Source organism: Globicephala melas, chromosome 2 (genome assembly GCF_963455315.2).
Source record: "Globicephala melas chromosome 2, mGloMel1.2, whole genome shotgun sequence".
Classification (NCBI taxonomy): domain Eukaryota; kingdom Metazoa; phylum Chordata; class Mammalia; order Artiodactyla; family Delphinidae; genus Globicephala; species Globicephala melas.
In genome coordinates, this window is record NC_083315.2 from 53,970,993 (window position 1) to 53,994,258 (window position 23,266).

The window sequence follows — 23,266 nt, forward strand, 5'->3', positions numbered from 1 at the left end:
ACTTTCCATCAGGTGTGCCTTTTTATTTGTTGGGGTCTCCAGATAATATTGTGTTCCCTTGTAAATAATTATAACTAGGCAGCTAAGCTGCAGTCTTAAGTTTCTTTACGGCTAATCTTTCTACATATTTTCTCAAAGCTGGATTGTAGCCACCAATATCTGAGAAATTATCTGTTCTTATCATCAACCTACTTTTTCTCCTACTTGTATTTAAATTCCTGGCAACAAAAGTGCCATAAGTCTATTCTGATCTTCACATGGATTTATATATGTAAACTTATAAAATGCCTCAGTGAACTGTGTTGAAAAATAATGAAGGACTCAGCTTCTGAGTACAGCATTTAGCTTCTCTCAGTTTACCTTCTGCAGAAAGCTTTCGAGGAAACTTGTCAGTAGTCTCTCATGTTAGGTTTCCAAGGTACAAAGAATAGAATAGCCTGAGTTGTTGGAGGAAGTGTACAGTTGGATTCCTGAGGACTTGGAACTCCCTAATATGGAGATTACTATTTTACCTTCATTGTGCCTGTTCCATTAGTCAACTGGAGGCAACAGTTTGTGTAGCAGCCAGTATGCATCCCCATGTATAGGGCCGTAGACTGAAAACACAGTGCAGATCACCTCCGGAAAATTTTGTGGATCTCTCCAGAGCACTAGGGAAAAGGGCATATAGATTCTTACTATTTCTAGTCCTTCCAGCAGCCCTTAATACATTCTACCAGTTATTTGAGTTGCTGGAGATACAAAAGTATAGGGCTGATATTCTTCTTATTGAAATGAAAAATAAATTCTTTTCTATGACAATGTAGTTTCAGTTCTCATTTTGCCATTTAGTAGTATGACTGTTTTGAGTCCCTTTCTTCCAGGTCATTAGGCAACCACTGCCCAACCTCATGTTTTCATTCTATGACACAGTCTCTTACACAACTTTTCAATGACTACTTGTGTTTTACTCTTAATCATATCTGCTTCCATAGCTCTGCTTTGCATAGCCTAGAACACTCCTACATCCTTTCCCAAGAATGGCGCCTATGCTGGGGATTAACATAATGACATAAGCCATGGCACTTCCCTTATACATTTATTTGATCCTGAAAAGTCTAACCCGGGTTGGGTTTCTTAAAAACCTTGTGCCAAAGTAGATTAGGGTTTGGGTAGATTCAGTGAAGTTAGTCTGTGTAGCTTTCATGTATCCCTGGTGTAGCAAGACAGAAAGTCATCTTTCTCAGTAGTCTTTGTCTAAGAGGACAGTAGTCAAAAATGAAAACTGTATTTCATGGGTATTATTCCTAAAAAGTAAATACGATACCAGGAAGCTCCTAATTTTATTGATTTTTACATCCACAGGAAAACAAATATCTGGATCGCATGGATTCACCCTTCCCAGAATCCTTGAATAGTCATAGTCCAAAAACGATCCACAAGGGTAACACATTAAAACTCTGAAATAATATAACAGGCTTGAATTTGTCTACTTGGACATTTAGAACCAAGCAAATATTGCACCATAGAGCTGGTATTGATGAATCACAAACCTTTTGCAACTTCCAGTAAAGCACACTCAGGTGAAAAGCGAAATTCTTCTGATGAAGATCCCATTATATATATATCACTCATGGAGAAAAAGAACCCATAATGATATTTATATCATCAGAAAGAATAAAGCTAAATGCCCTAGAAGTAAGTCTTTACTAGTTTAGAAGTGTGTTTCACACTTACCAGTTATCAAAGGCAGCCTAATCCATTTAATGTACACACAATGTAAAAAAAAAGAGTTGAGGTATGATTTCAAAAAATATGAGAATAAACCACCACAATCTGATTAATATAAAAGAAACCATTGTTTACCTGGAAAGAGGTAGAAGAGGTGGATGAAACAAATTTCCCATATGGGCTTTATTACCTGAAGTCCATGAATAGAGTTTCTACTACAGTGAAGCTAAGAACCCTCACTCCCACTTTGTAATCCAGGATTGTCACCTCTGCTGGGCCCCAGAGTAATTTTATTAAGCATGATTTTTATGCAATCACATCTCCTCAAGATATGACGTCCTCATTCACTCAAACCATGGCATCACCCACACCTATAATTTCTTTGTCCTGTAATTTTTTACTAATGGCATCCTTAAATTCTGGGTCCCAAGTTGCCTGGAGATCTGAGAGATTCAGTGCGGGACAACTGGGTAGTTAATCATGCCCCAGGGAAAGTGAGCTCAAGTGTCTTCTTCCCCATTTGTTTTTGTCTGTGAGGAAGGATCAGGGCGGTAGTCAAAGAAGAAAACTATGTATCTCATGTTTGCATTTCTCATATGTTCCTCTGTGATTTATACAGGAAGGATATTACTAAAAAAAAAAAAAAAAAAAAGACAGGGCCACATTCCTTTGTATATAGACCAGTGATTCACCTAACATATTCAACTTGAAACAAATAAGATACCTTGGCCTCAAGAACCTGTCAGGAGCTTTTATGCAGCAATAAAATCTTGCTATTAACCAGCTTTTGGCTGTATCTTCCAGGAAGCCAGAGCAGAAAAAATAATGGCATCACTCATAGCATGGATTTTCCACTTAAAATAAATCTAATGAAGCCACATGATATTCAGAAGCTAGATATCAGTATCAGGCTGCTTATAATTTTATTCAATCTCACTTATTATACCTGAATCTTAAAACTCTGGCTGCAGTTGCCATGGCCCTTCAATTGTGAATAGTTCATTTATGATGCACAAATATCACAACACCTTAGCAAACTCAAAATAATCTAACAAGTAAATTTGTCTATATATGAATTTAGATCTAACCAAACAATGCACCATAGAAATAATACTAGTGAATGATAAGATTTTTCAAATTTAATCAAAGCAAAGCTCAGGTACGAACTAAAGTTTTTTCTCATATCATATCATCAATATGAGTCATTCATGGAGAAGAATTAACCATAATAATATCCATATTTCCTTAAAGAACTAACCTAAACACCTTAGATGCTAGTCTCTATTAGTCCATAGATCTATTTGGAATTATAGCTCTCTGTAATCACTGAAGAGGGTGAGGGTCCAGATTAATTTTCATTTCTGTTAGTTCTCATTCTACTTGTACTTCATACCTATTGCTACTGCAGACTCTTTTTTCAACCCAGCTCTGAAAACTGTGGATGAGTTATTCCTGTGCTAAAGAATTTTTTAGCTTAGCTTTGTAGCTTGTTATTCCACATTGTGTAGGTATTTATTATCTAGCCCTGTGCAGTCCAGATTTTAGTAAAGCAGCATTGTGCTTCTTGGTCCAGCTCCAACAAATGTGGTCATTCTATATGTGAGAGAGCCCCTGTTGAGGCTCTCCCTCCTCTACTGTGTTAGCCTCTCTATTTTTATTTCCCCAAGATCTAGCTGTTGTTTCAAGGTGTGCATATTCCGAGGTTTACTTATGCTTTCAACTCGAGATGGACACTTGATTTTCAATGTTGTTGCTGTTAGAAATGGTGCTACTGTAAGCATTCATGTGTATGTTTTTAGGGCATAGATATATGAATTTTTCTTGTACCTGGGATTATGTTTGTGAACACAGTCTAAGAGTATTCTAAATAGACATATAGGAAGATTTTTTAATTTTTATATATCTTGGTGATTGTTTATTGTTTGAATGTTCTTTTCTCTCATGGCTAATGACCTTGAGTACCTTTTCACATGCTTATTAGCCATTTGGATATCCTCCTTTGTGATGGACCTGTTTAAATGTCTTCTTTCTCAATTTTTGACATGTATAAGTTTACTATGTCTTATGTATAATTGTCTTTCATTGAATATACACTTTGATAAACAGAAGTTTTCATTTTGATGCAAACCAACTCATCAATTTTTCCTTTATGGTTAGTGCTGTTGTTATTCAATTTTAATTTTTTGCATTCACCAAATCATTATACTACTCTCCTATGTTATGTTCAATAATCTTTATTGTTTTGCTTTTCATATGTGTCTACATTACACCTAGAAATTATTTTTCAGCATGGTTGGAAAATGGACTCAAAACAAAAGTTATTTGTTTTGTAGAGTGTTTCTCAAGAGGGATTTGTCTAATTATCATCTCATAATTATGCTGGGGTTATGGGTTTTGGGAAGGAAGACCATAAAGTACCATTCTCATCCTGTCATATCAAGGGTACATTCTATCAATATGACATGACTATTTATATTAGTCTTGATTATCTGCCTGAGGTAGTGTTTGTCAGGTTTCTCCACTGTAAAGTTATTTTTCCTCATGTGCAACAGTGACACCTTTATTATAGATCAAGTAACCATATAACATTTGATCTGTTTGTGAAGTCTCTATTTTTTCCCATTAGGCTAGTTTTCTATCTTTTGTCAGTACACGCAGTCTTAACTACTGTAATCTTATGAAATGCTTTGAAATTTTGTCATGTAAGTTATGAAGTTTTTTTTTCAAGTTGTTGACATTTAGAAAAAAACTAACATGTTCCTTTTTTTTTTAAAAAAAGACATCTTTATTGGAGTATATTTGTTTTAAAATGGTGTGTTAGTTTCTGCTTTATAACAAAGTGAATCAGCTATACATATACATATATCCCCATATCTCCTCCCTCTTGCGTTTCCCTCCCATCCTCCCTACACCACCCTTCTAGATGGTCACAAAGCACCGAGCTGATCTCCCTGTGCTATGCAGCTGCTTCCCACTAGCTATCTATTTTACATTTAGTAGTGTATATATGTCCATGCCACTCTTTCATTTCGTCCTAGCTTACCCTTCCTCCTCCCCATGTCCTTAAGTCTGTTCTGTATGTTTGCGTCTTTATTCCTGTCCTGCCCATAGGTTCTTCAGAACCATTTTTTTTTTTTAGATTCCATATATATGTGTTAGCATACAGTAGCTGTTTTTCTCTTTCTGACTTACTTCACTCTGTATGACAGACTCTATGTCCATCCACCTCACTAAAATAATTCAATTTTGTTTCTTTTTATGGCTCAAACTTGACTCTTCTTGGCTCTTTGCATTATATGTAATTCTTGAAATCAGACTAACAATTTACAAAACACCTAATGGGATTTGGATTTGGAATGCTACTCCATTGAATATTTAAAATGAATTTGGGGGAGAATTAACATCTATATAAATCAAACCTGCCAATCTGAATACATCTCTTCATTTGCACGGTATTACTTACTTCCTTTCAATAATGTTTTGTAATGATATATTTGATCTTTTCTTATGTAATTGATATTTTTGATGTTCCTGAAAATGTTATATTTAAAAATCTTTATTTTTTTATATTTGTTGTTTTGCGTAAACACATTTCATTACACTTATTTGCTTATTAATACAGCAACTATGCTAAATTAACTTTCTAATTTTGTTTACTTCAAGTCATTTGGGGATATATATATATATAGATAGATAGAGATATATATTAACACACATATACATATAAACACCACTTTGTTGTCTTTAAATAATGATGTCTACATATACCTTTCCATTTTTAATCCTTATACACATTTTATTCCTTTTCCATGACTTACTGCACTAAAACATCCAGTATAGTGTTGAATAGAAATAGTGATAGAAGATTTGTTTTATTCTCAATTTCAGGAGAAAACTTTCAATAGCTCCATTATCAATGATTTTGCAATTGACTTATTTTGTAAATACTCTTTATCTCATTAAAGAATTTTGGTAAGTTCCCAGTTCCATGAGATTTATGAGGAATAGGTTTTGTATTTTATCAAATGCTTTTTATTTTTGAGATGATCATATGATATTTCCCCTCTGTTGTGTTACTACAATGAATTACATTGAATGATTTTTAATTACTTAAAATTATACTTATTTTAGAATAGATTTAGGCTTGTTTTAAAAAGTTGTGAAAAAACAAGTTGTGAAAATAGCACAGAAAGTTACCAAATATCCCATATCCCATTTCACATATTATTACCATCTTATATTAGTATGGTATTTTTGTCACACAACTAATCAATATTGGTACACTGTTATTGAGTCTAGCCTTTTTTCAGATTTCCATTGTTTTTGCCTAATGACTTACTACTGTTCCATGATCCCATACAGGATGCTACATTTTGATGTCATGTCTATTTAGGATCCTCTTGACCATGACACATTCTCAGATTTTCCTTGTTTTGATGGTCTTCCCATTTTTGAGAACTAGTCAAGTGTTTTGTACAGTGTCTCTCAAGTGGGATTTGTCTAATTATTATCTCATGATTATACTGGGGTAATGGGTTTTGGGGTGGAAGACCATAGAGATAAAGTACCATTCTCATCCTCTCATATCAAGGGTACATTCTATCAACATGACATGACTATTTAATCAGCCTTGATTACCTGGCTGAGGTAGTGTTTGTCAGGTTTCTCCACTGTAAAGTTATTTTTCCTCCCACCTGCCATTTTAATACTGTATTCTTTGCAAGGAAGTCACTATGCACAGACCACACTTGAGGAGTGAGGAGTTGTGTTGCACGTCCTTGAAGTCAAAGTATCTACAAAATTTATTTTTAATTATTCTGCATAAGAAATTTGTCTATTCTCCCAATGTATTTATTCACTTTTTTATATTAGTGTGGATTCATGGATAATTATATTTGGTTTCTAATTCAATACTATAGTATTTATTTGTTCAAATTGCTCCAGCTTTGATCATTGGAATCTTTTTTGGTTGGCTCCTGTCACTTTGACATGCTTCCATCAATGTGTGTGTGTGTGTGTGTGTGTGTGAGAGAGAGAGAGAGAGAGAGAGAGAGAGAGATGAGCACTTCCTTACTTTCTGGCCATCTAAGATGCTCCAGGTTCATCTTTTATATTTCCTGCTCCTTCATAGAATCAGCCATTTTTGAAAGGACCCCTGGCTTGTTTTATTGGAGAGTGGTATTAGAAACCAAGATATGGGTTCTAGGTGTGACATTTGTTACTAGATTATCATTGCTTCTAGGCTTTCTTAACTGATAGATTAAGGAAAAATGTACGTGCACAGTAACTGTGTGTATACGTATATTTATAACTATTCATATGTGTAACTACGTATGTATATACGTATATAATTGGGTGGGCCAAAAAGTTCGTTTGGGTTTTTCGTGTTATGGAAAAACCTGAACGAACTTTTTGGTTAACCCAATATATAGAACATAAGTTCACAGTGAAGTTTCCAACTCGAATCCATTATTACATGGATAATTCTAACCACTTTTTGTTTGTCTGTAACCTTCTACTCCAATGTCAAGAAATCTTACACCATCTGCCAACCATTTACTTAATTGTTTAAATCTAGTATACATATGTAGTGGTTTCATACACCGATGAGAAATGACTTTATTTAGTTAAGTACAGGGCTATGGACAGTTGTTTTGCCTTTAATCTTACAGATTACACTAACTCCCCTAGTTACTTAAATTAGCACCTTTTCCTTCCAACCCCATCAGTGAGGTTGTTTCATGCATTTGTAATACAGTAAATCCTTTTTTCACATTTTATATTCCATCCTGGGATCCCCCAACTACTAAATGGTTTTTTAAAAATTCATGTATCTTAAGGTTTACTCTTTGTGCTGTAAAGTTCTATGGGTTTTGACAAATGCATAATGTCATGTATATGCCATTACAGTATCATACAGTATCAACCCCTGGGCTGCGAACAGCAGGAGGTGAGCGGCGGGCTAGTGATCAAAGCTTCATCTGTCTCTCCCCATCGCTCACATTACCGCCTGAATCAGCACCCTCATCACTCGCATTAGTGCCTGAGCCATTCCCCAGATCACTTGCATTACCGCCTCAACCATCGCTCGAATTACCACCGGAACCAATCCCCACCCTACCCTGTCGGTGGAAAAATTGTCTTCCATGAAACCGGTCCCCCTGGTGCCAAAAAGGTTGGGGACTGCTGTACAGGATAGATTCGCTGTACTTTATCTATTCAGCCCTTGCCTTCCCCCTGACAACTACATGTGTTTACTGTATCTTTAGTTTTGCCTTTTCCAGAATGTCATATAAATGGTAGCACACCATATATATACTTTTCAACTGGCTTCTTTCACTTAGCAAAATGCATTTAAGATTCATCTGTGTATATATATATTTTTAAACATGGATGTACCACAAGTTTGTTTTTTTTTTTTGCTGTTGTTGTTTTTTAATGTCTTTATTGGAGTATAATTGCTTTACAATGTTGTGTTAGTTTCTGCTGTATAACAAAGTGAATCAGTAATATGTATACATATATCCCCATATCCTCTCCCTCTTGTGCCTCCCTCCCACCCTCCCTATCCCACCCCTCTAGGTGGTCACAAAGTACCGAGCTGATCGCCCCGTACCACAGGGTTTTTAAGCATTAACCTATTGGAGGATATCTTACTTACTGCCAGTTTTTGGCAATTATGAATAAAGCTGTTATAAATATTCATGTGCTAGTTTTTGTGTGGACCTAAGTTTTCAACTCATTTGGTTAAATACCTAGGAGCACAGTGGCTTAATGTAGAACATTTAGCTTTGTAAGAAACTTCCACACTGTCGTGAACATTGCTGTACCATTTTTCATGCTAGCCACCAATGAATAATAGTTTCTGTTGCTTGCATTTTCACAAATTGGCATTGCCAGTTCTTTGGATTTTAGCCATTCTCCTAGGTGTGTAGCTGTATCTTTTTGTTTAATTTGCATCTCCCTAATGACAGATAATGTAGGGCATCTTCACCTATGCTCATTTGTCATCTGTATGTTTCTGTGGTGAGGTCTCTATTCAGATTTTTTGCCCATTTTAAATGGGTTATTTTCTTTTTGCTGAATTTTAGGAGTTCTTTGTATATTTGGATTGAAGGCCTTTAGCACATATGTATTTTGAAAATGTTTTCTCCCAATCTGTCCTGTCTTTTCATTAGCTTAATAGTGTCTTTTGCCAGAGCAGAGCTTTTAATTTTAATAAAGTTCAACTCATTTTTTTCTTCATGGTTTTGTGCTTTGGGTATTGTATCTAAAAACTGACCACAAAACCTAAGGTCATGTCGATTTTCTCCTATGTTTACTTTTAGAAGTTTTATAGTTTTATACTTCACATTTAGTTCTATGGTTTCTTTTGAGTTAGTTTATATGTAACATGTAAGGTCTGTGTCTAGGTCCCCTTTTTGAATATGGACATCCCCTGTTCTAGCATCATTTATTGAAAAGACTATTTTTTATGCATTAAATTGCCTTTGAACACCTGTCAAAGATCAGGTAATTTTAAGTGTGTGTATTTACCTTTGGATTCTCTATTCTGTACTATTGACCTATGTCTATTTATTTGGCAATACCATGCTGTCTTGATTATGGTAAGCTTATAATAAGAGTCTTAAAATAAGGTAGTGCAAGTCCTCCAAATTTGTTCTCCTTCAGTATTAGGTTGGTTAACTCTAGTTCTTTTGTCTTTCCATATAAACTTTAAAATCAATTCAGTGATATCTACAAAACAACTTGCTGGGGTTTTGAATAGGATTGAATTGTATCTATATGTAAAGTCGGGTAACAATATTGAGTCTTCCAATCCATGAATACAGAATATCTGTCCATTATTTATATCTTCCTTGTTATTTTTTAGCAGAATTTTGTACTTTCTGCCTTTAGATCATATACACACACATGTTGTGTGTGCATGTGTATGATGTATACCGAAGTTTTTTCTTTTTTATTGCAACTGTAAATGAGATTTAAAAAAATATTATTTATTTCAAACTCCAATTGTTCGTAACTGGTATATAGAAAGCAATTGACTTTTTAAATACTAACCTTATATCATTTATTTCTGTTATACTCATTTATCTCACTTAATTCCAGGAGGTGTTTGTTTTGTTTACCTTAGTAGATCCTTTGGGATTCTCTATAGATAATCATGTCATCTCTGAATAAAGACAGTTTTATTTCTTTCATTTTCAATCTGTATGCTTCTTAATACTTTTCTTGTCTTATTGCACTAGCTAAGACTTCCAGCATGATGTTGCATCATACTTCCAGTATGATGTTGCATCATAAAGTCTCTCATCAGGAAGTATGATATTAGCTATAAGGCTTTCTGTAGATGTTCTTTATCAAACAGAAAATTTCCCTGTGTTACTAGTTTACTGAGAGTTTTTATGTTAAATGAATATTGGATTTTGTCAAAAGTTTTCATAGCATATGACCATATGATTTTTTATAGCCTTTTAATGTAATGGATTATGTTGATTGATTTTTGAATGGTGAAAAAGCCTTGCATACCTGGAATAAATTTCACCTGGTTGTGGTGTACAATTTTTCTTATACATTGCTGGATTTAATTTGCTAATATTTTTTGAGGAGGCTCATGACAGATATTGGTCTGCAGTTTTTCTTTCTTGTAATGTCTTTATCTGGTTATGGTGTTAGGGTAATAATGGTTTAATGCAGTGAATTACCAAGTGTCTCCCTTCTTTCTATTTTATGGAAGCAATGGTGGAGGACTGGTATTATTTCTTCATTAAATGTTTGGCAAAATAAACCAGCAAAACTATCCGGGCTTGGTGTTTTCTTTTTTGAAGGTTATTAACTATTAATTAATTTCTTTGGTAGATTTAGGGCTATTTAGAATATGTATTTGTCCTTGTATGAATTTTGGTAGTTTGTCTTATGAGTAATTGGTCTATTGCATCTAAGTTATCTAATTGGGAGCATAGAGTTCATAGTATTATGTTATTATTCTTTTAATATCCATAGCATCAGAACTGATGATTCTTATTTCTGTTTTTGGTCATTTTTGTGTTTTTATTCCTTTGCTTAGCATGGGTAGAGTTTTAGCAATTTTATTGGGCTTTTAAAAGAACTACCTCTTGTTTTTGTTCATTTTCTCTACTGTTTTCCTTTTCTTAATTTTACTGACTTCTAATTATTGTTATTAATTTTCTTCTATTTGCTTTAGGCTTAAAGTGTTCTTTCTGTAGTTTTCTAAGGTAAAAGCTGAGATTGTGGATTTAGGTCTTTTATATTTCCTAACATAAATTTAATGTTAAATTTTTTCCCTGTAAGCAATGTTTTAGCTGCATCTGACAAATTATGATAATTATTTTCATTTGACTTCACTCAAAATATTTTTAAAATTTCTCAAATGTTCTTTGATATATCTGTTATTTAGAAATGTTTTTTTTAATCCAAATATTTGGGGATTTCCCAGCTGTATCTTTATCAACTACCAGTTTTATTCCATTGTTGCTTTGTATAACTTCGAATCTTTTACATTTGTTAAGGTCTGTTTTATGGAACATAATATGATCTATTCTGGTGACTATTTCATATGAGATTTAGAAGAATGTGTATTCTCCTTTTGATGGATGAAGTAGTCTATAAGAATCGGCTGGACTAACTAATTGATAGTGCTCTTTAGATCACCTATATCCTTACTGTTTTTCGGCCTGCTTGATCCATTACTCCCAGAGGGGTGTTGAAGTCTCCAACTGTAATAGTGGACCTGTCTATTTCTACTTTCAACTTTTATCTCACTTATCTTGACACTTTGTCATTAGGGACATACACATTTATGATTGTTATGTCTTTGTTAAGAACTGATCCTTTAACATTAAATAATCTTCGTGCCTATCTTTTTTTTTTTTTTTTTTTTTTTTTTTTTGCAGTACACGGGCCTCTCACTGTTGTGGCCTCTCCCGTTGCGGAGCACAGCCTCTGGATGCGAAGGCTCAGCAGCCATGGCTCACAGGCCCAGCCGCTCCGCGGCTTCTGGGATCTTCCCGGACCGGGTCACAAACCCGTGTCCCCTGCATCGGCAGGCGGACTCTCAACCACTGCGCCACCAGGGAAGCCCTCCAGCTATCTTTTGATTAGTTTTAGCATGATGTACCTTTCTCAATCCCTTTATATTTTTTGACCTAAATCTTTAATTTTAAAGTAAGTTTCTTGTAGACATTTAGTTGAGTCTTGCTTCTTTATTCATTCTAGCAAGCCCTGTATTTTAATTTAAACCATTCACATTTAAAATAATTATTAATATTGTTGGATTAGTGTCTACCATGTTTATAACTGTTTTCTAGTCACTGCACTACTCTGTTTCTTCATTTCCCAATTTTACTGCCTTCTGTTTTTAATTGATCTTTTTACATGATTCCTTTTTATCTCCTCTCTTAGCATATCAATTATTCTTTCTTTTTCATTTTTTCATTAGTTTCTCTAGAACTTAACAATAAAAATTTTCAACTAACCCAAACTCACTTTCAAAGTACACTATACCACTTCATGTGTAGTACATGTTCCACAGATCAGAGTATTCTCAACTTCTCCTTCGCATCTCTTGTGACATTACTGTCATTTATTTCACTATCCATATGCCGTAATCAGCCAATATTTTGTTACTATTATTATTTTAGACATTTTTTAGATTATTTAAGAATCATGGAAATAATCATTTTATTTTACCTCATTTATTTCTTCTCCAATGCTCTTCTTTTCTTTATGGAGATCCAAGTTTCTGACCTGTATAATTTTCCTTCTTCCTGAAGAACTTGTAACATTTCTTGGAGGGCAGGTATATTGGCAAGAATTCCCTCATTTTTGGTTTGTCTGAGAGTATTTATTTCTCCTTTACTTTTTTTTTTCCTTTACTTTTGAAGTATAATTTTGCTAGATATAGATTCTAGATAGAATTTTTTTCCTGCAACATTTTAAATATTTTACTTCACTCTCTTTTAACTTTCCTGATTTCTGATAAGAAGTCCACTGTAATTCTGTATAGGTAATGCATTGTGGGTATTTTTCTAGCTTCTTCGAAGACTTTGTCTTTGGTTTCCTTCAGTTGAATATGATATGCCTAGGCTTTAATGTTGTTATTGTCTGTGTGCTTTGCATTTTTTCCTGCTTTGTGTTCTCTAAACTTCCTGCACCTGCGGTTTGATGTTTGTTATTCATTTAGAAATATCCTTGATGATTATTATAATAGTTTGAAAATTTCTTCTGCTCTGTACTCTCTCTTTTCTCATCCTGGTATTCCAATTATGTCTATTACATTAAAAAATTGCTCAACTGTTCTTGGATGGTCTGTTCTGTCTTTCCATTATTTTTTTTCTTTGTATTTCATTTTGTGAAATTTCTATTGGACTCTTCAACATCACTGATTTTTTTTCCCTCTATCTTGTTGAGTCTAGTGAAAAGTCTGTTGAAGGCATTCTTCATCTGGGTTACAGTGATTTTTATTTCTAACATTTCCTTTTGGTTCTTACAGTTTTTAATTCTCTGCTTATATAACCTATCTATTCTTGCATGATGTCTTCTTTTCCCCTAAGAGCTCTTAACACATTAATCACACTTATTTTACATTCCCCATTTGATAATTTCAACATCTGTGTCCTGAGTCTGGTTTCACTAATTGTTTTGTCTCTTCAGAGTTTTTTTTTTTTTCTTGCCATATAACTTCACTGTAATTGTTTGTTGAGTTGTGTCTGGCATTAGGAATTGAGATAAATAAGCCTTTAGTATGAGATTTATAGTAATCTAACTAGGGGTTATGTTGTTTAATGTTTGCTGTTGCTAGAGGTATCAGAAGTGTCAAATTCCTTTAGTGTGCTTGTTTTTGTCTCCTCTCTTGACTCTGGGTTTCCCTAAGTACCCCTGAGAGAGTTGGTGTCTTTCAGCTCTTTCAACTCTAATCCACTGTTATTATAGTGAAGCCTATTGGTGGAATGGTAAGTTTGTGTGGGAGTTGGGTGATCCACAACGTTTTTTTCTCTGTTTTTATGTGCCTGTGTCTTAGAACTGTGACCTTCACAAGTATTTCTTCAGTAATATAGTTTTTTCTCCTTGTTCTGACTCTAGTGTTCCCAATCTATTTCCTCGAAGCATTGACCTCTATTGACAATTGTGTGTGTGTGTGTGTGTGTGTGTGTCTGTTTTCTGATTGATAAGATAGAATGGCTAGAGACCAGAGTTAGATGAATGCCCTTCCTTCAAGTGTGATAATACTTTGCCCAAGTCTTTCCCTTGAAGATTAGCCTTTGTCATGGAAATTTCTTTGGGTGTATTTCACAATGATCACTCTACCCCAGCACTCCAATTCCAGAGCCATTAAGGGCATCTTGGGGGGTTTTCTTAAATCTTTACCATAAGAAACATGTGAGGTTCTTCTAGGTAAAGCCCACAGAAGTGTGAGAGTTTCCAGAAGTTTCCCCCTTTCACTCTAGTCCACATTCAGTCCAGCTATTCATCTAAATTGCCACTCAAGTTTTCCTACCAATTTGTAGCTTCTGTTTCAGATAAGCAAATCTCACCTGTATCTCAATGGATGTCTGTATCTCCAGAATTTGGGGTGGCAGTTTTCCCTGCAGCTTCAGGTCTCTGATGGATCCTAGGAAATCAGTTGATTTTCTCAGTTTTCCCACCTTTATCTTGTAAGAGCAGAAATAATGATTTCTGATCCCTTCACATGTCAGATTTGGAATCAGAAGTCTTAGATAACGTTTTGAATGTAAAGAAAAGTTTTTATTAAATAAGTAAACCCCAAGTGGTTCTGATGCATTTGTTTTGACATGTTTTATGCAATTTGATTTACTATTATTGTATTTAGGATGTTTGCATCTATATTCATAGTAGTCATATTCTGTAAATTCATTTTTTACACTGTCATTATCAGGTTTAGTTAAGTTATTCTGGGAAAATGAGAATTAATAATATATTTTTCCTTAAATACTTGTAAAAATCTACTAGTGAGAATATTTATGCCTGGAGTATTCTCGTTTGGAAAGATTTTCACTTTGGATTCAATGTCTTTAACAGATATAGGACAATTTATACTTTCTATTTCTTTCTGCGATTTTTTCACTAGTTATATTTTTAAGGAAATTTCCTATTTCATTGGTACAGTTGACCCTTGAACAACATGGTTTGACCTGTGTAGATCCACTTATACATGGATTGTTTTCAGTAAATATGTGCTACAGTACTACAGGATCTGCAGTTGGTTCAATCTGTGAATGTGCGTCCTAGGATGCAGGACCACAGATACAGAGTGCCGAATGTAAAGTTACATGCAGATTTTCAACTGGGGAGAGGAGACTTGCTTGCACCTCTAACCCATGTTGTTCAATGGTCAACTGTATTTATTAAGGGGCAAAAAAAGTTAGATTTCAAATGTTATTTATATTAAAGACATTTAATTTAGGAAAACTGCAATTATTTACAAAGGCAAATAAGAGTATCTAGATGATTATGAACATTATGTTCCCACTTTTATGTTCCCTGTACTTTTCCAGGTTTTGATGGTTAGATTTTAACAAATGCCACCCTTGCCTGAAGGACATCATCCACACATACAAAAATACTGCAAATTCTAATTTCCCGTGGTAGAATTACCCAGTACTCAGGAAGCTGCAAAAGTGGTCAAAAGTGGTTTTTAACTAAATCCCCACATTTAGCAAACACTACTGGAACTGACTTGCTCTCCAATCCTTCCAATCATCTCTATTTGGCTTTGATCAAATCAACTCCATCCAACCAACTCCACTTTTGCTTTGATCTACCCAAAATACTGCTTATTATAAATTTGGCCTAAATTCCACTCATCCTCAAAAGTCTATGTAATTTTGCTTTTTTCTTCAAGAAGCAAAAAGTTGAATTTTCTCTTGCAGTTTCTCCTTTACCAGACTAATAACTTGAAGTAAATTTAGCAATTGATTTTCAAATTTAAGTTAATTTTTATGGTATTAGTATAGTAAAGGACACACAAAAGTCTCTATGCTCAGCATGTTTACATTCTAGGGCAAGAAGGAAGACACTCATTAAAAAATATTAAATAAAGTACTTCATATTAGATGATAAGTACTAAAAATCATGGAACAGGATACAAATAAACTTAAAGCCAGAAATAGAGGATTTAATATGAAAAAAAACCACCCTAGAATGGGAAATAGTCACATTATCAGATCTCTATTACCTCACTATTATTTTGAGTTTTATAATAAAAACAAAATCAGACTAGAGACAAAACTACATCCTCTCATCCTAGACACCTGTAAACGTTAAGTACATTGGGAAAATAATTGTCCTGCATTAGCTGAGAATCTAAACAGAAAAAAAAATGAAATAAGTAATCAATCAAGGTGCTTCAAGTGTGTATCAAGCAAATAATAATCCATTTTACCCTTAAAGTCAAAAAGAAAACTTTCTTTAAATGTTAAAGGATAAACTTGCAATTTAAAAAATTAATATTGGTGCTACAATATCAATTTTACACACTACCACTATTACATGCATTTCACAATTTGGTCCTCAGAAATGACAAAGTATTCAGGTGGTAGGTTTCTCCAGTAACTCTCACATGTTCCATGTTCCCCATGTTCCAGCTTAGGACAAATCACCCTCAGACTTTAACTAAATTACACTTTCTTCCACTGTAATACCACCTCTGCTTTCTTGCTAGGTAGAGATTTACTGTACAAATGGAATTGCAAACTAAACACTCTCTGGATGGTCTGGGCCTCAAGTCCCTGAGGATTCCCCTCCTCATAAAGAATTTATAGACAATCTGGAAATTGATTTACTGTTACTTTTGTATCTAAACTGAATCCAAATTGAAGATCTCAAGGAAGCGCCCAATATTCCTGTGCACAAGAATTTCTACTAATATACATAGGATTGTTTGGGCTAAACCCAGTAAGGTTTAGATTTATCCATCTAAATTGCTATCTAAACTTGCACAGTATCTTCTAAAACCAGGAACTGAAAAGGACTAAAAACACAAGTCAAAAACTTGTACCAGTCCTTATAAAACTTTTACCCTCCAATTCCAAAAACCTACCTGGCAAATATTGAGATTTGTTTAGGACCTCAGAGCCATAAATAGAATCATTATTCGCTGTTTCCCTATAGTACACACACAAATACCATTTTATTTTCAGTGACTCCTTGAGGCAGTATATTTTATAGTGGTAGATTTGGTTCTAGTTTTTTGTTAGTGTCACTTTGTATCAAAATAGTCTATACTTATTTGTCCACTCAGGAAAATCAACAGTATAGTTGGACTATGTCCCAAGGCAAAACATATCCAGAAGGCAGAACTCATTACACTCCACAAATCTGATCATTTAGAGAGAGATAAGAGAGTGATACAGAGCGATAATGAGTATACTTTGAGTGTAGCCCATGATTTTGGAATTCTTTGAGAATAAACAGGGTTCTTGATCTCAGCAGGAACATCGATGAAGAATAGTCAGCAAATTAAGTAACTTTAGTTTGAAGTTTCCTAAAGAGGTGGCTATTATCAAAGTAAACACTCTGAAGTTTCCTAAAATGGTGGCTATTATAAAAGTAAACTCTCATACAAGAAGGGATACCATGGAAGCTGAAGGAAATGCCCCAGAAGGCAGTGCTCACTAAGCTTCTATCCCTCATGATTAAATCTTTTGAGAGATTAAAATAGCCTCTTATACAATGCCAGAAATTGGCTCCAGAGTTGACAAAGTGTTACTGTGAGAAAACTGCAGGTAAATTACATGAGAATAATCTCTAGCACTCTCATTACAGACACTTAGTAGTAGCAGGCAACCACAAATGGAAAATTGCAAACATTTAACATGAAATTATCCACCACAGCAAAGACGAATTGGCTACTAAAGATATTCAACATTAGTGGAGAAACTTTACTTAAGACCACTCAATGTGTCTGTGGTGAATGTCTCACAGCAAAGACAAATTGGCTAATATACATAATCAACATTGGTGGAGAAACTTTACTAAGATCACTCAGGGTGTTTGTGGTGATTGTCTCATTTGTTTTCTTGGTAAAACTGTAAAAGTGGAGCATGGATAAGAGCTCAAACCTCAGGGGTCCTTTGAACATGACCAAACAGATTTCATATTTTCTGGAATGGGTTTTAAATATATATTGAAACAGTACCATACTGTCTTGATTACTGTAGCTTTGTAGTATAGTCTGAAGTCAGAGATCCTGATCCCTCCAGCTCTGTTTTTCTTTCTCAAGATTGCTTTGGCTACTTGGGGTCTTTTGTGTTTCCATACCAATTGTGGAATTTTTTGTTCTAGTTCTGTGAAAAATGTCATTGGTAGTTTGATAAAGATTGTACTGAATCTGTAGATTGCTTTGGGTAGTATAGTCATTTTCACAATGTTGATTATTCCAATCCAAGAGCATGTTATAACTCACCATCTATTTATATCATCTCTAATTTCTTTCATCAGTTTCTATAAGTTTTCTGCATACAGATATTTTGTCTCCTTAGGTAGGTTTATCCCTAGGTATTTTATTCTTTTTGTTGCAGTGGTAACTGGGAGTGTTTCCTTAATTTCTCTTTCAGATTTTTCATCATTAGTGTATAGGAATGCAAGAGGTTTCTGTGCATTAATTTTGTATCCTGCTACTTTACCAAATTCATTGAATAGCTGTAGTAGTTCTGGTAGCATCTTTAGGATTCTCTATGTATAGTAACTTTTCATCTGCAAACAGTGACAACTTTACTTCTTCTTTTCTGATTTGGGTTCATTTTCTTTTTTTTCTCTGATTGCTGTGGCTAAAGCTTCCAAAACTATGTTGAATAATAGTGGTGAGAGAGGGCAACCTTGTCTTGTTCCTGATCTTAGAGGAAATACTTTCAGCTTTTCACCATTGAGAATGATGTTGGCTGTGGGTTTGTCATATACGGCCTTTATTATGTTGAGGTAGGTTCCCTCTATGCCTACTTTATGGAGAGTTTTTATCATAAATCGGTATTGAATTTTATCAAAAGCTTTTTCTGCATCAATTGAGATTATCATATGGTTTTTATCCTTCAATTTGCTAATATGGTGTATCACATTGATTGATTTGCATATATTGAAGAATCCTTGCATTTCTGGGATAAACCCCATCAATGGAACAGGATTGAAAGCCCAGAGATAAACCCATGGACATATGGTCACCTTATCTTTGATAAAGGAGGCAAGAATATACAATGGAGAAAAGACAGCCTCTTCAATAAGTGGTGCTGGGAAAACTGGACAACTACATGTAAATGAATGAAAGTAGAACACTTATTAACACCATACACAAAAATAAACTCAAAATGGATTAAAGACCTACATGTAAGGCCAGACACTATAAAACTCTTAGAGGAAAACATAGGCAGAACACTCTATGACATAAATCACAGCAAGATCCTTTTGGAACCACCTCCTAGAGTAAGGGAAATAAAAACAAAAATAAACAAATGGGACCTAATGAAACTTAAAAGCTTTTGCACAGCAAAGGAAACCACAAACAAGACAAAAAGACAACCCTCAGAACTGGAGAAAATATTTGCAAATGAAGCAACTGAAAAAGGATTAATCTCCAAATTTACAAACAGCTCATGCAGCTCAATATCAAATAAACAAACAACCCAATCCAAAAATGGAAAGAAGACCTAAATAGACATTTCTCCAAAGAAGATATACAGATTGCCAACAAACATATGAAAGGATGCTCAACATCACTAATCATTAGAGGAATGTAAATCAAAACTACAATGAGGTATCACCTCACACCAGTCAGAATGGCCATCATCAAAAACTCTACAAATAAATGCTGGAGAGGGTGTGGAGAAAAGGGAACCCTCTTGCACTTCTGGTGGCAATGAAAAATTGATACAGCCACTATGGAGAATAGTATGGAGGTTCCTTAAAAAACTAAAAATAGAACTACCACATGACACAGCAATCCCACTAATGGGCATATACCCTGAGAAAACCATAATTCAAAAAGAGTCGTGTACCACAATGTTCACTGCAGCTCTATTTACAATAGCCAGGACATGGAAACAACCTAAGTGTCCATCATCGGATGAACGGATAAAGAAGATGTGGCACATATATACAATGGAATATTACTCAGCCATAAAAAGAAACGAAATTGAGCTATTTGTAATGAGGTGGATAGACCTAGAGTCTGTCATACAGAGTGAAGTAAGTCAGAAAGAGAAAGACAAATACCGTATGCTAACACATATAGATGGAATTTAAGAAAAAAAATGTCATGAAGAACCTAGGGGTAAGACGGGAATAAAGACACAGACCTACTAGAGAATGGACTTGAGGATATGGGGAGGGGAAGGGTAAGCTGTGACAAAGCGAGAGAGGCATGGACAAATATACACTACCAAATGTAAGGTAGATAGCTAGTGGGAAGCAGCCACATAGCACAGGGAGATCAGCTCGTTGCTTAGTGAACGCCTGGAGGGGTGGGATAGGGAGGGTGGGAGGGAGGGAGACACAAGAGGGAAGAGATATGGGAACATATGTATATGTATAACAGATTCACTTTGTTATAAAGCAGAAACTAACACACCATTGTAAAGCAATTATACTGAAATAAAGATGTAAAAAAAAAAAAACTAAACTAAAAATAGAACTACCATACAACCTAGCAATCCCACTACTGGGCATATACCATGAGAAAACCATAATTCAAGAAGAGTCATGTACCAAAATGTTCATTGCAGCTCTATTTACAATAGCCAGGACATGGAAGCAAACTAAGTGTCCATCAACAGATGAATGGATAAATATGTGGCACATATATACAATGGAATATTACTCAGCCATAAAAAGAAACAAAATTGAGTTATTTGTAGTGAAGTGGATGGAGCCTAGAGTCTGTCATACAGAGTGAAGTCAGAAAGAGAAAAACAAATACCATATGCTAACACATATATATGGAATAAAAAAAAGTTCTGATGAACCTTGGGGCAGGCAGGAATAAAGATATAGATGTAGAGAATGGACTTGAGGACATGGGGATGGTAAAAATAAGCTGGGACAAAGTGAGACAGTAGCATTGACATATATACACTACCAAATTTAAAATAGCTAGCTAGTGGGAAGCAGCTGCATAGCACAGGGAGATCAGCTCGGTGTTTTGTGACCACCTAGCGGGGTGGGAGGGAGACACAAGAGGGAGGGGATATGAGGACATATGTATACATATAGCTGATTCACTTTGTTATACAGCAGAAACTAACACAACATTGTAAAGTAATTATACTCCAATAAAGATGTTAAAAAATATACAGTAATTGTTTGTTTATTTGGGGGGTGGATTAAAGCCTCTTTGGAAAATTCCAGCTCTGCCAGTAGCAATATATTACATGATTTTGTGTTCCCAAACTATCTCTGAGATAGTACTAGGCAAAATTATTTTAATGAGACCATGATTGAAGAGTTTGCACATCTTTTCCAGTCACACAGTAACCCTATTGTCCATATTGCTCCAATCTTCAGAAGGGATAGAATAAACAGAAATCTGAAGCTCAGATTAGCAACATTCTCAGATACTCTCAAACTCCCATGGCCTAAGGTTTGCTTTAATGACAATGAGCTTAACTCTTGGGGTTCATTGAATTGTTCCTTTTGAGTTAGCAACAGGACGATGTATGAGTGTAGGAATATCACCTCTTCACTATTGTAAGCAATCCTAGTCAAATACTGCAGGTGACTCAAGAAATTCATCCAGTTGTAATTATAATAAAACTTTCTACCAATTTGTATCTGAGTAATGTGGACAGAAAAACTCTTGGTGTTCTGATTCAACTTCATTGGAATCCTCAGAGACCACCTTACTAATGTATCTGTCTTGACCAGTGACAATAGGCATAGCAGCTAAACTGGTGGAAACTTCTGCTGGCCTGGTTTTAGCTTAGGGTCTCCTTTAAATCAAGAGACACAAATAGCTTTCCTCAATATCTTCCTAAACAACTATTAAATTCTGGAGGTCTTGTCTAATATTTGTGAGAGAAAGATAGCCTTCAAACTCTGGGGAAAAAAACCTTATCAGATACTGTTGAGGCTAGTGCAGAAGTAAAATTCCATGAGGTTGAGAGTGATGTATTTCAATCAAAGATGCATAAACCATATTAAATCATTACTGGAGATATCAAGCTAAGAAATTTTAGGAACCCATTAGAAGCAGACATTCTTTGGAAAGAAATGGCTTCTACTAAAGACCTTCTAACCAAGTAGATGGCTATGTAGACGGCGACGGCTTCCCCTCAATATCCACAAAAAATATGATAAATTATCATCATTTAATCTGTATTCCTTTATTGTTTATTTTCTTACCTACCTGGTTTAGGTTACATTTAATTACGTTACTTATAAGGCATTTATTATTTATATTGCTTTATTTATTTTGCATGTAATAACTCTTTAGTACAAGTCTAATATCTGTTACAGTGTATGTGTGAAGGGTTAAAGCATACAATCAAACCGACTGCTGAGTTTGTACACATTTTCCCTTGTGAGCCACACAATTTCTCTTGGTTCCAATTCTTTGAAATGAATCAGTAACTGAGGCCCAACTAATAGATGACAAGGCAGGCAAACAACAATATACTAGACAGCCAGAAATCTAAAATCACTATCCTCTCATATCTGGAAAAGGTGTATCCTATGTCTACGAAGACAATACTGGAGGGTCTTTGGTGGAAGTCAGCTTTTGTAACTGAACTTTCACAGGAATAGAACTTGCATGAGAACTACAGAGCAGACAGTATTTATTTGGAGGTGTCTAATTTTCTCAGATCTTATAAGTAAGACCCACTACTTTTCTTTTGCTTTAGATCTACTAATGATATTGATACTACAAAATTCATTGTCTAGCACTAAACTATTCTTGATGAGTAAGCACTGAACCATTACAAAACTATTTGACAATATCATAGGGGTATTTTGGCTTTAAACAGACCATTGTGTACCTCTGAAAGACTGGTATTGGATCAGTGAAGCAAAAGTCTCTTGGCTACATCCTGCACACTGGAGGAACCTGCTACCTTGATAAACTAAATTCTGCCTTTCGTATACTCTCTGACATCACCCATGTTCTATTTTGACCCATTAGTTTCTCCTCTAAGAAGAGATCCTCAGATAACTTAATTCTAGAAGAAGAAAAACGAGACCTTGATGTTAGAATGCAAGCCGTACTACTCAAGGGGAATTCTGTATTGCTTTCTTTCTCAAGCCCCCATACTGAAAGATTCACCTTGAATGAAATTTCAGAATGTCCTTCCCTCTCTGATATACTGCTGAGACTCTGCCAAGGTGGGCTATCTCTTGCTATCATAAGAGAGTAAGGTAGATTTGGTGATATTTTTCAGGAGCTAGCATTTGATGTATGTAACATAATCAGTTATTTTTAAATGTATGTTTTCTCAAAGGGTCACAAGTAAAATTTATTGAACACATAATGTGCCAGATGTTGAGCTAAGTGAAACTTTCCCCAACATATCTCCCTTAATTGTGGTAATGGCTG

General features: G+C 34.9%; 1 non-coding gene across 1 annotated transcript; it reads right to left on the reverse strand.

Annotated features, from left to right (window-relative positions):
• Positions 1 to 1,984: 1,984 nt before the first annotated feature.
• LOC115849800 (small nucleolar RNA SNORD115) lies at positions 1,985 to 2,060 on the reverse strand. Its single transcript, XR_004038145.1, has one exon. It is a non-coding gene; the product is annotated as a small nucleolar RNA SNORD115 (small nucleolar RNA).
• Positions 2,061 to 23,266: the final 21,206 nt, after the last annotated feature.